Raw genomic sequence first — 13802 nt, forward strand, 5'->3', positions numbered from 1 at the left:
TCGAGATATCTTGCCACGAGCCGCAGGCGAGTGGCAAGACTCGGGACGAGTGAAGAATGACATTTCCGCACGTGTATCGAACAACGTTTTTTAATACAGTTGCGAAAAAATAAGAAAAACATTGTTAATCGTACACTAAACAAAAGTGGTAACAGTGACAGCTCGGTTAAACGTCGTCTTTAAGTATATTATATCTATGGGCGTTTGGCAGCTATTCCGTTCCATTCAGTCAACTTATTAAGAACGGAATTTTCAATATTGAATATTAAAAAATAAAAGTGTTATAATGATGAAGAGGTAAGTAATTAAATATGAAATATGTAATATTTTTCGTATTCTTACATTAACGGTAGGTTTTTATGCTGATTACGACGTTTAAAGGAAACTAATATTAACACTCATCAATAAGTAGTCGTGAATTGGAACAAGTATAAATTTAAAAAAATTGGAAAAGTAAAAAGCACTAGTTCGAGATAACCAACTTTCCGCACGCTAAACAGCTACGTAAAGTAGCACTTTTTGAGCAACTGTATTAAAAAATAATTTTTTCTACTCGGGTACTTTTATCTGTCATTTACATAGTCACGAAAGAACATATAAGGGCATACATTATTAATACTCCTTAAAAGTCTATAGTCTATTGCCCAAAAAAGCACTTGTGTCGTTTTAGAGACATTACGATACGGTAAGCTAGTGCAGGGTAGCAGGTGCCACATACCGGTACATTGCTACCAACGTGACAAACGATTGAATGCATACGGTTTTTATTAAAAAATAAACAAATTTGTACTGAGTTCATTGCTACCAACATAATAAAAAAATACTTTTATACCCTACAGCACCACCCTGGTGCGGTGCGGTAGTGTGTAACGGCTTTAAAAAAAACATAACCATAGACATTACTCGTTTGTTTCTCGATTCCCGCCTTTCCCGGTAATTTCTTGTTCTTTGAGTACTTTGCGTTACTATTTGTTTTGCGTTCATAAAAAGTGTTGAAAATGGACAAAGAGGAGTACATTGTTTCTACACCTGAAGAAATATCCGCTGCAGCACAAGCAGCGACCTAAAATTTGTTGCCTAAGTACTAAATCTCAGCACCTATACGACAAATCTTATGAGAAGTGCATGGCGTGGAGATTGGAGCACAAAACTTCGTTATTCTCTGAAAACGTCTTTGGTGTATTTTAAAAGACTAATTGGAAGCACCGGATCAGATCTATCTTTTAAGCAAGGTTGGTATATGTTATAAAAATTTTTGATACACATTTTTAGGGTACACAGTACAACGAGTTATATTTATGTACATTTTATATTTTTGCATTGAAACTGAATATTATTTAATTCTCCTTTTTCTTGTTACAGGTTGCAGTAATATTTGTTATTATGGGTGCTTGTCGCAGACAAGAGCTATATACATGTAGTAATACCTACTATCCAAAATTTAATAAATAAAATTTTGTTTATATTTTTTTGTATTTTATTTAATATTGCCTACTCATAGAAAAAGCATTGTATGCAACGTTGTATAAGTAGTCAAAAAATGCTCATGGCGTATTTATTAACAATGTTCGCCTTCGGCTCACATTGTTACCCACGCCACTCACATTTTTTGACCCCTCTTATAAAACTGTTGCATAAAATACTATATTATTATACACATATAATGTGATTTTTATTTAAGTTTATATAAATAAAAAGTCTTCTATGCCAATTTCCGCCTTTTTGAACATTTAAAAACCCGAAAGAAAAAATTATATACCTATCTAAATATCGAACGTGCTCAAAAAATTTCACGAGCATCTGTTGAAAAAATGGAGACCATAGCTCGGTCAATGAACACTATATGAACTACTTATTTAAAAGATGAAGACAAAGTTGTTTAGAGTGAAATAACCAAATACATAATAACAGCTTATAGGTATGTACATAAATGCGATGAATGCCAATATTAAAAAGAGTTAGACCAAGAAAAGTCAGACTTATCTAACTCTAAGTTTCCTATGATTTCATATGCAAGACTTATACTTATGTCCATAATTTCGGTTGTAGCAGATTTTTTAAAATAGCGTACTCGTATCCTATGCTTGTGCGATTTCAAAAACACTCCAGCACAATCTTCCGACATCAATTCAATTAACAATTACTACTGTATCGCTGCGTTGTCGATATTTGTGTGTATAGTCTACCCGTGTCGCCGTATCAAGAAGGGGTGTATCGCGGCGCGGCGCGGCGCGGCGCCGGGGGAGAGAATTAACAATCAGCGCGGGGTTTGTCCGCGTCCGTTGATTTGAGACACGCTGCGTGAATCCTGATTATTGACTCAAACCGACTTAACGTCAAATAAGGTGGCCACGAAAGAAAAGTCAAAACTATACCTCAAAGTATATATGTATATCTCTAGTACAAAACAAAACCCTTGGGTTAGCGATTGCCATAATGTCTTCGTAACCGTTAATAGCAACACTACAATAATAACTCTACTCCCATTACTTTAAAATAAAGTAACAATTTTTATGGATTGTTGTGATCTGAAATAAATTATTATTTAATTTGATTTTAATAGTCAATTATCGTAGTTACATATCGCTGGCCCAATATTACAGGGTTCCATGTTTCTCATTTATCAAACTGAGATGTGAACATTGTCATGTCGAATTTCAAATACAGTAGAACCCGCTTAATACGATCACGTTTAAAACGATTTCCCGCATAATACGCCATTTTGCGCCGGTCCCTGCAACTTTAGGCCTGTTTTCATACATTTTTTCACGGTTAATACGACTCGCGTCCCGCTTAATACGCCATCTAAAATTCCCGTTACCAACCATCTGCACGTTTGTGTTATTGCCAGAACCATCATACGGTCGTATTGTTATGCAATACGCCGTTACCCAACATTTTTTAATGTGTTTATTACCTACCTTAAGTTTTTTGTTTTGTCTTTAATATCTTTTGTCGGGTCCTTATCGGCATAAGAATGCTATGCCATCTGCTTGACGGTTAGGGACCACGGAGTGCAAGCTATCGCTCCCAGATTTTTATTTGCAGTTAGTTACTCCACGACTTTATAGTTGAGCCTATCGTTACAATCGTTAGTGTTCCTAGATTATTTAGCCGCGCGTGAACTTATACCTACCTACACTTAGATATCATTCGCTCATTATCACTGTTTGTACATGAAATAATACTAGTTTTAATTTCACGTTTAATACGATTTCCCGTTTAAGACGCTTATTTTGCTAGGTCCCCTCAGAATCGTCTTAAGCGGGTTCTACTGTATCTTGAAAATGTAACATACCCGTAGAACACTAATTCTGCATTTGTCAACCCACACCCGACACCACTGATACAAAGGAGTAAACTTTGTTTCTATGTATTGTATAAAGCAGAGATAACGTTTTCTCTACTATATTATACTTGCATTTATAGTACAATTGCTCTCGGTTTATTTTTTTAGTTATCGTTTCCTAAAGCTCAGTAAATAAAACTGATTAGTTAAAAAGAACTGCATCGACATTTGGTGCGTCAAATTGCAGCGTTTGATCAGCCCTTTGTGCGTCTTAAGACTATTAGGACAACGAGATTACGCGGGCAGCGCTCGCGCAGCCGACCGAACAATGCGATTACCGCGCCCGCGCTCGGTAGCTCGCTCTACACCCCTTCGACGTACACCCCTATTTTTCTCCGAATTAACTAAATTTTTATTTTGAATATTGATGTTCGTGGTTAAAACACTTCATCATTAAAATGTCTAATAAATAGAACAGTCACGCCCGTGCATTTAAGTTTGCAAGGACTGCTCAAATATGAAAATTAATACGTTGTTAACATAGGTTTTGTTAAATTTAAGATGATACGGACATAATAAATTAATAATACGATTTATTATATGTATTCTAAGTATTCACCTTTTTTTAGACTCTTAGATAAAAAATAATAATATTGAATTAAGCTACAGGAAAACCTTTGAAAACATAAATAACTAATTATTAACATACCTTTATTATTGCAATAAATACCTACACACAATAGGTAATATTTGTTAACAAAACAAAAATGCTATTACAAGAAAAGAAACTAAGTATTAAACTTAAGTTATTTTATATTCAATATGTTACACGCTTTAATAAATACGAACGTCTCTATTTTTCAATTAGACTTACTTTCTGTTTCCGACATTTCCTGTAGTTTTCAAAAGTTAGTTTGTCATAAAATCAATGTCTAGTATTAAACTTAGGCATCTTAAGTATATATTCTACTTATATTTTTTGGATTTGCATATCTGAGTATTTACAGGAGTCGCAATCTTATTGAGATACTGCTTTAAATAAATAAAATTAAATAAACTATGTATATCCAGTTGCTCCTACTTGTTCGCTCCCAGGAGACTTGTTAGTGTATAGAACAGTTTACACCAATTGTCGTGTTTATTGTCTCTGATACATCGTCCCAAGAGACTGCACACAGCCCTGGGGCTCGGGACGCGGGGATGGAATACTTAGTGAGCTGCAAAACACGATCCCATAGGTACCCTTGACCGATACGGTCATAAGTTCATTAGAATGTATCTAATAATTATAGGCGTAGGTACGTCAACGAGTAATAAAATGAAAACAAATAAAAAATAGCTACCAAATAAGTGGACTGTGAAATATATCATGTATAACAAATAAATAGGTATCTAACTTACCTACATATCATCAAAATTTCAAAACCTACTGTAGTCACACTTAGCTACATTTATACATAAGTACATAGAAGTGATACTGCAAGGCTATGATGGTCGACTGGATAAATGATATGGCTGTATAAATGATGATAAAACTGACATTTTATCCAGTTTTTATTGATTTGTCGTCTTTTCCACTTTTGACAGCAGCGAACTGATATACATGGAAGTATTCTGTCCGCTCAGTTATGACCCAACGTAAACTATTCGTTTGTAGGCGGTGCTTACAAACTATTCGATTCGCAACTTCAGTTCGTCCGAGATGACAGTCAGTGACGGATGACTAAATTGATTTATAAAAACAACGTTTTTTTGTAATTAAAAATGTCTTCATGTGTCGTAAAGTGGTGCAGAAGTTATTTTAGTTATACCAAGGATAGTGGAATCACTTTTCACTTGTAGTAAACAGATAACTTCAGTAAAATTTGGAATAAACATGACGATTTGTTTTCAATACTACCGTGCTAAGCTAAAACGTAACAACTGCATACGACTTTCATAACAACATACGACTTTTTAAATTGCGAGGATAATAGGGATGGTGTTATGCCAAATGTAGTAGACTATTTTATTAACTTGTGCTTGGTTTAGGTATTTTCTATATAATTATAAATGTAGTAATGAATTCTTTCTTACAGATTTGTATTTTCCTTTTTTATTTCATGAGATGGAGCTGTAAAAAAAACTACCTAATTATTCCAAATTAATAATCAAATTTGATATTATCATTTTACATTACTTTCCATTCAGATTCCCACAAGATGCTATTCGCAGAGAACTATGGAAAAAAGCTGTCCAATTAGAGAGACATGAAATTAAGTGGATGCCTGGAAAGATATCTAGAATATGTTCTATTCATGAGATATAACTCGTGAGATAATCATACCCGGTCTCCTATATGTAGATACTCTTCCACTGAATTCATTTAACAAATACACACATTATCTGAAAATGTTGATCATTCGTATCCACCCTCTACCGTCACATATATGTAGGTTCTCTCTCAAGCCATTTCCGTCAGTAGAAAAGAGCGGCAAATTTAGAAAATGTAAGCGCGCGAACGGGTGTGGTCCTAAACAAAATTTTAATTTTGCACCTTTTTCTACTGACAAACTTGCTTGACCGGCTATATACATATAAAATATTTCCATTGTAACTGAAAGTGGGGATTTATTGTGACTCCGCCTATTCAAATATTTTTGACCCGATTCGTGTACCCGTGTAAATTTTGCAGACTGTATAGCCAGTCCGATTTTTAAGATCAAGTTCGCCCTACATTTACTATGGCGTACTTGATCTTAGAAAAACGGACAGACTATACCTGAACGTGAATTCGCACTGCCATACAGATTGATAATAAAATATACAAAATACTTATTATAGCGGAATACATTTATACAACAATGATATATTTACTTATGTTGAGTTAGTCTGTCATTTTATAACAATATTTTAACTAGTTATCTTTTAATCTGCATTAAATTATTATACGTGAATTATTTGACTGGTTCTTCAATGTATGGCATAAACCTGTCCCTGTCCAAGTCATATTCTAATCAAATATGAACCGCGAACTCTCAGCGGCCAGTACGTACAGCAAGAAGGTTATTAGAGGATTAATGTCGCTGATTGGTAGTTATTGACATTATATGCATTTCATCTACACTTAGCTATGTACCATTAGTGTAATAAAGATGACTATTATTTCGTTTACCAGCTTTGATTACAGGCTCTGTAAACGCGTCGTCTTATTTCAATGTAGGCGTAATTGTGTATGTGTGCTAATTTGGCCCGAGAATTTGAACGGTAATGTTCCTAAAGGCGGTATCCATGGTTATATATGATCGCAGTTTGACAGCGATAGTCGTTAAATGATTAACTGCATAACTACAAACTATAATTATAATTAAAGGAATGCATTAAAATACATTATAAATAGGAAAAAAGAACTATTTTTAAGGGCACGCGTATGCGATTTGCCAATTAGTCACTTTATATAAGTACATTGTCGGAAATCACAAAAATCATTGCGTCCGTAATGAGTGGCTCGCGTGCGAACGGTTTTCGTGAGAGCAATGCGGCAGGCGACATGCGCTGCGCCGCCTCGCTGCTTCCCAATACCCATATTTACCAACACGGATTTACCATTGCGACCCCTCAAAAAGGGCCTTAACTTTTTACAAAGAAATACAACACTTTGTGCTATGACGCCTATGACGAAGTACTATCACGTTGACAAGCTGTAGCTCAACATTTGATAACTCAGTGACTCTATTTTACAAGTAATAAATAAATGGGTTTTATTTTAGAGTAAATAGAGTTGCTTGAGCTAGGCATGTGTTGGCATGAGTATGCATCTTTCTGGCATACAGGGTGGCTGTACCTGCACTTCTTGACCGAGAAGACATGGGAACACTGCTGCTGCACTGCACTGCACGGTCTTCTATACACAGGCTTGTTGGCAACCAAAAATGCACCGCGTTCATGAAATACACGCGGTGTATATTTAATGAACGCGGTGCATTTTTGGTTTGGTTTTAACTAGAAAGAAAAAGAAGCAACTTTATGATCTATTATGCCCATCACGTCCTTAAAGTCTCTGATACTGGAATAAATAGCGGGAAAAATGTTCCAGTATCGTAAAATCCCGAAGAGACGGGGGCGAAGCGGGAAGGCCGAGGGGCGAGATTAGATTACCTGGCCCCGTGGGCTGCAAACACTTCGTTACCAAGACAAGACGCGTAACGAACTCACACTGTAAAGAGGTCGACACACTCGTCTGCTCTCATAACGGACTTACCTGATATAAATCCCATGTTGCCTAAACAAACTTTTTTGGGAACCTATTAGATCAATTTAGACAAGCTTTTATTAATTTTCTCAGAGACTGCCATATGACATTAATTAATAAATGTAATAATAAACGATATTTCGTCCCGTAGTTAGTACCATAAAACTTATACATACGAACCGATTTATGCGTAACTACTGTACCTGCGTAGTAATATGCACCTATGACCCTAATGAGGTTATCTATTCTATCAGGGTTAGCCAAATATTGCTTGTTTCTTGTATTTAAAGTCCCACTACTTAATATAGTTTCATCTTGCTTTGGATTAATGTTGTGATAATATTTAAGTAACGAAGAGGAACCGAGCATGTGCCCGCAGCACATGGATATAATGGAATTGTCTTTTCCGTTTCATGATGTTTTGTTCAAGTACACAGAATTTCAGAACATTTGTATTAAAAAGTATTCACGAAAAAGGTTGCTTATAAAATTTTAATTAAGTATAATTGCAAAAGCGACTGTTTGGATAAAGGAATATAATGTATGTGTGGGCGAAAATTCAATAAATACATTTTGAAACATAACGGCGGCCCCTTGGTACGGCTAAACTGAATAAATTTGAATAACGCGGGGCGTAATGAGGCGCCACCGGCACCGGCGGCTGATGAGCGGGAATCGAACCCCGACCCGACGAACAATTGTCATTCATTCAACTGTAAATGTATTTCTTCAATCCTTTGACATATTCTTTGTAGTGTAAATTTTTGGTTGGCTTCATTAGTGCATTGATATACCTATATATATACTAAAACCAGTCATTTAGTTACATAACTTTACTGGAATTTGAGTTGGGGAAGGTGGTCAGGAAGCTGTCCGCAATCTCCGAAATAATTTGCAGGCTTGTCAGCGTTAGCCCAAAGCGTGTTTACACACGGCTCGATTTATTCGCCCGGCGTCGTAAATAACGTCGCTCGCCAGCGCCGACAGATATATGGAGCCCCATATTTATTACTATCGCTCCAACGGTACCGTCGGCAACATATGCATATTGATCTATATTTCACTAATTAGGTTTTATGTTATTAACACTATTTAGGTAGTTAAGTAAGTGCTTGAATGTTCGCTCGTGTAGCACAAAGTTCCTGTAGGTACCTACATAAGACATCACATGCTACGAGCTACGACGTAGCACGACATAATATTTATATAATGTTGTTTACAAAATATTTCAGTTCTTACGTTGTTGGAGAAATGAACGATTGTAATCGGAAAGTACAAAGTATTTGGTCAGTTGACAAATATGATAAATGTATAGTCAGCCGCTTTATACATTTGTTGGCAGGGGATGTCAATTACCTATCTTTACACTTGACTGTACTTTACTTAATTGTCTAACTGGCCAAATATGTATAGTAATCTTCCTATATGTGTAGTAAATTCATATGTATAAAATAAAACTTTATTTTATTTCACGCGTTTGGTAATCTTTAATTCGTGAAGTATTAGGTTACCTATGTTTTTATAGTAAAAATCATCTCCTTTTTGTTTTGATGCCACGGCAGAATTTATAGGAATTTCTTAATACGTCCTGATAGGAAATTCTACAGACAAACCAAAGTTTTATTTTAGTTCCGGTCGACACTTGGGTTGGTGTCGGTACCCGCGCCAGGCGAGCCTACACACATCGTTTCTGAATGAGCGTGTTTTTTCCGCGCGGCAGCAGCGTCAGACCGCATTAAACCACTTCATTGTATTACTTAGATATTTAGTAGTTGTGTAACAAATAAATTGCGATTTTATAATGAAAGCAGGTTTTTTCTCCACATTGGACAACATTTTAAGCTGTTATCAACGCCCGGCGGGCTGAGTTACGACCGGCCGGCCACGGCCGAGACGAGCTCAGTTTTTGCCATATTCTCATAATCAAATTTTGATTTACTACCGAGCCAGTTATTAAAATCCTTTAAGTTGTGCTCGGACACACGAGAAGGCAATTTCTGGAGTTTCAATACCATTGACACAATGTTAAATGAAATTGAATAGGATAGCTTAGGCACATAAGTAGGTATGTATTATTTGTATTTACCTAATTACGAGGGTTGCTTATATGTCTGCCTATCTGTCCGTTTGTCTGTCCGCGGTTTAGCTCACTGACCGGTAGTGCTTAATGTCGCGTAGACTTTCCATCTTAATAATAAGACGTTTACAAGTACCGCGAAGATATTCCCATTTGCTGGTTATGTATTTACAAACATAATTTCAACAAAATAAAGATATGTATTTATATAATTTCAAATAATCTGTTTAAAAACATCAACGGCATACTTTTTCTTCGGCTATCTACTTTGTGAGTTTTAAATCGAAATGCCATTGTAAATTTTTATACGGGTTTTCGTGAAGAGCCTTGTCGCGTCCGGCTGATAAATCGCGTTTACCGGCGTGTCAGATCGCGATCGAGCTAAATCATGCTTATTGGTAACGAAGCGTGGCGGCGCGTGCGCTGTCCCTGCGCCTGCGACTGCGCAGGGCCAAGGCAGGCTTCGCTGGTGTTACCAAGCACCAACGATCGTTCATCACAGGCGAACATGGGTCCAGTATGAACTTCGCTTTTCGAAATTCGTCTGCCTCTATTTCTGTCACTCGAATGAAGAATAATTATATTTACAGTGAATAATTTTTACGGACGTCGAGGTCATACTTTAGTGGAACACTTGAAAGTTGAAACGAACCATCGTCTGTGCTATCAGTATCTGAGCATCAAGAATACAAAGCCCAGAAACTGCGGGAGGGGCAGAGTCATTACAGTTTCGAATACCTACATTTACCTACACACAAAAAATAAGTTGTTTAGAGCTTTTAAGCTCTATCTTAGGTGAGTCAAACCATAGAGAACCATGAATTGCACCGATTGGTTCAGAACTCCCAACACAGCTAGGCAGTTCTTTTTGATTGCTGACTAAACTTGATTTATTATTTAGTATACTTACTTGTATATTAAATAAGCAATTTACGGGAACGGCATGGGCAATTGTTTTATTTGTTATTAGATCAAAAGACTCTAGACATAGTCTAAGTAAAGTATTTTTATACATTATATTATTATTTAGCAGATTATTAGTATATTAAACATCGTACTTCTTATTTACTAGTAAGTAGGTAAATACTTAATTTAATTAGGTGCATCAATCTATTAACTAGGTATATTATCAAAGCTGATGAGTGATAAAAACGTATACCTTTTTTGAATAACTATACCTAAGCTTAAGGGCTGATACAGATGGACTGCAAACCAACTGCAATTTGTATGGGAACTGCACGCCAACTGCAAGTTCACGTGCAGTTCCCATACAAGTTGCAGTCGGGTTGCAGTCCGTCTGTACCGGCCCTTAAGTCTAATCTATTGACTGTTTTACGCATTTCTATACGTATAAGTAGATAAGTATAGGAACTACAGAGGAAACAGTGGTCCGTACAACACAGCTATCACACAAGCGGCGCAATCAGGGGATAAATTTTGTTAGTCGTTGCCCTACAAGCCAGGGGCGAGGGGTTGAACAGCCCCATTATTAAATTAAGACTGTGTAATCATCTAGGCACGGAAGCGACCCAGACCCACGGTGATGTTGGCAACAACGCTCCCTTTACACTTCTGCTATGCGGGACAGAGGACAGGTCTAAAAACTTTCAAGAAATCGTATAAGTACCACATGGTATGTACACTTTCCTTTTACCTAAGCATCATCTGATTCATCTGTATCATTAGGTACATATTAGGTACTTCTGTCTCTAAACGTACCTACTTGCACCATGCCACTAACCCGGGCTTAACCCGATAAATCTGGAGTTAGGTACCATGGTTACCTACCAGTACAATTAGACACTGGGTTAACGGTTTAACCGCTTAGCCCCGCTTTTAATTTACCATCCCCGGGTTAGTGGGATGGTGCAAGTAGCGCAAATTGTCACTATGTGAGTCATTTTATGAAGACAAAATTTTGCTTATGGAAACTCCACCTAATTGTTGAGTTCCACGTGATCGAGGGGTAGACAGCAAGTGACGCGTGCACATTTTATTATCCATAATAACAAGTGGACGAGAGTGGCGGGTGGCTCACGGGCGGGAATTAGCGTCTGTGGCCGGCCATAATGATCCCCCGCCGGGATCGCATTGCATCGCCCACGGTACACTTGCCGTACCTAAAGCCTGTAGCCTAACTTACCTTAGACCTTTGGTACCTACATTATAATTAGGTATATACTTTATTTCAAAACATTCCTTCCTACCTACTTGTATTTACTAGGTCTACTCGAATTATGACAGCTAGGTGACGCGACTATACTACATATATTACTTATTCAAAAATTTAATTGTGCGCGTGAGATGCCTGATCACACTTCAGTCGTATACAAGATGAAAACGAATCGGCCTCCGATCTTAACGTTCGGGAACAGGCCAAGCCTTTCGCAGTTCATAGGTAGCTGAAACTTTTTAGTAACAATGCATTAAATGGTTCTTTATATTTGCTCGCTCCTAAATCCAACTAGGCGTGTCTAATCCATTTAAAAACATAGGCACCAAAGCTAACTCGAGAAGGAAGCTCCCAATATTGTGACCTATCGAATGATTGTTGACACGTGCGGCTATTCTCCGCGACGCCCGGCGTGCGTTCGGCGCGTGCCAGACTAAATTACAGCCCACCTAATTGTTAAGTACGTATAATCAGCTTAGGTTACGTATGCTATTTTATCGCACATATTCATAAGGGTTTGAGTTACGCATTGATCTGACCAAAATAACATACATAAGCATCACACTGGAAAGCAAAAAAGTTGAGTCGTAATGTATTAGACAATATTTTTAGAAGGGTAGTCCAATCGATAATTAGGACGAGAAGTTTTCGTATTTGTGGTATGTGGTATCTTGGTTAAAAATGTATTGTTTGTAAATTTTTCTCAAAATCTGTACCACTGCAATTTTTTTACATATAAGTAGGTATATTTTAATTAAATTTGGAATAAGTTTAATTTAAAATCATAAGATTTACACAAATTAACTACAATACAACAATGATAGAAACAACAAAATAAGATGGAGAATTAGTATAATTAAGGTCAAATTAAATACTATGTTATCAGTTATGAGTCAGGAATATTACTGAATAGGTAAACAGGGTTATCTGTATCGTACCTGTCTGGCCCTTGATGGCCCTAACTAATATTGACATGGCATAAAAGCGCGCGTCATAGACTCTCCATATATCATCCTGAGTGGCCAGTGATACCGAGCCTTTCATGTCGCTAGCGTTGACCATTCGTTGTAGGGTACTCAAGGGTTAGAGACCAAACCACATTGTAAGTTAAATTTACATTTGGAGTAAGGAATATGAAAAAGTATCTAGATAATAAGTTAAGAGTTCAGTGTACCCATGAATGAAATCAACAAACATTGGATGAGCAAAAGTAGTGAAAACTAGCTTATACCGAGGCATTTCGGAAAAATAATTTCAAGTGGGAAAAACGCGTTTTATCTTGAAACAGATTTTTACGGTTACCTACGTAATCATTTACCTGATGCCTGCTCTAATTTTATTATTATAAAAACAAATCAATACAGTTAATTTATCGGCGAAAATAAATTGCAGTATCGTAAAAATTGAGGTAGGTAGTCACCATACCCTGTCCACTAAACTAAATCGCAGCCATTTGATATCATGGACGGCATTGGTGCGAGGACCACCACGGCCCGCAAGTCACTCCGCCTCGCCACACTACTATGACTGACAGTATAAAAGCGCCCATAAATATAACTGAATAAACGCTAATTCTACTCACACTACATTCTTGTACTAGTTCTGCTTTGTATCTACTATTAAAAAATACGTGTGATACCTCATTAGATTCAGAATACTAAGGTCTAGAAAAAGCCGGCCAAGTGCGTCGGACTCGCCCACCAACGGTTACGTGCAAAACTGACGTGGAAATGATGCTGCTATTTGCTGAGGAAAGCATCTTCTGTTTGTGAACTCTTCAACTACGCGTAAATAATTATTTCATATTTGGCGAGTTGTGTGCTGGTTTTCAATTTTGATCTCAATTACTCAGCTAAATACATCACAAGCTACATATTTTATACTAGTGTACCTACGGTGAATTTCATCAGTACTATCAGTAGTAGGTACACTAGTATAAAATAGCTAGTATTAAGTATTCAACTATGCTATGCGTATATAGGTGCAACTGAAAATAGAAGAAAATTAGCTATATATAATATTTTAAGGTTTT

The sequence above is a fragment of the Cydia fagiglandana genome, chromosome Z (assembly GCF_963556715.1).
Source record: "Cydia fagiglandana chromosome Z, ilCydFagi1.1, whole genome shotgun sequence".
Lineage (NCBI taxonomy): Eukaryota > Metazoa > Arthropoda > Insecta > Lepidoptera > Tortricidae > Cydia > Cydia fagiglandana.